Source organism: Macrobrachium rosenbergii, chromosome 10 (genome assembly GCF_040412425.1).
Source record: "Macrobrachium rosenbergii isolate ZJJX-2024 chromosome 10, ASM4041242v1, whole genome shotgun sequence".
NCBI classification, from domain to species: domain Eukaryota; kingdom Metazoa; phylum Arthropoda; class Malacostraca; order Decapoda; family Palaemonidae; genus Macrobrachium; species Macrobrachium rosenbergii.
The window spans coordinates 11,870,011-11,871,143 of NC_089750.1; positions in this window are offsets into that span (position 1 = coordinate 11,870,011).

A 1,133-nucleotide genomic window follows, 5' to 3' on the forward strand; every position below is an offset into this window, starting at 1 on the left:
TGCTACCGCTTATGTGTATGTATATATATATATATATATATATATATATATATATATATATATATATATATATACATGCATAGATATACATACATACATACATACATACACGTGTTGTGTGTATATAACCACAATGTCCTCTTAACCTTCGGATTTCGTAACATTTTTAAGATACACATGACAATGCAAAGCCCTGAATCTGAAATGAATAGCATATGAAGAAACAACAACTACCATATACATTTAGCAAACGTTATTGAAGTATTATGTACAGTACATATACATATATATGTGTATGTATGTATATAAATAATTATATATATTTCAATCCTTTTTTACTTTTTCCCAGTTTAATCAATGTTAAATGAAATGAAGAATTCCAATCATTACAATAAATTGTTACATAGTGGAAGCAATATCACAATAGCACATTCAAGGTTTAGTTCAACGTTAGATTTTACTGAAGTTTAGGCATGACTTCTATAAAGAATATAGATACCCTCCTCTATCCAAATGTCATCGACTGTGTATAATCCAGCGGTAATAAGATACCGAGGTTGTCGAAATTCCTCTCTCTCTCTCTCTCTCTCTCTCTCTCTCTCTCTCTCTCTCTCTCTCTCTCTCTCTCTCTCTCTCTCTCTATGAAGGCTTAGGAGTATTCAAGAGGCTACCACGGAGACATGCAGCGTTTTCTTCCTTCCTTTATACGTGCTCCAAAAGTCTCTTAACTCTCCACTTGGTACCTAAGGAGACGTGACCAGGAAGACAAAATCTGTTTCAGGGCAAAGTTCTTATGATCACATTTGTTGTTTTACGCTTTGGTTGCAGGAAATCCCGTCCCGTTCGACTACAGTTGGTCCTAGAAAGTTTTAGGGTAGATTTTTAAAAATCATATCTTCAGCATGCACCGTAATGAAAGGAAGTGGAGCATTCACTAATAATTCACAAGATAAACATTAATGAGGATAACAATGTAAATAATAACAACTACAAGAATAATAATAGTAATGCTAATGGACAGGCCACATAACTAAAATTTAGAACGATCTTCACTTCCGCAGTATGTAACTGTCAAAAATGGGTTTGGAGAATTTATTTTACGGAAAGTTGTATCTCGAAGAGTGAAAGGAATT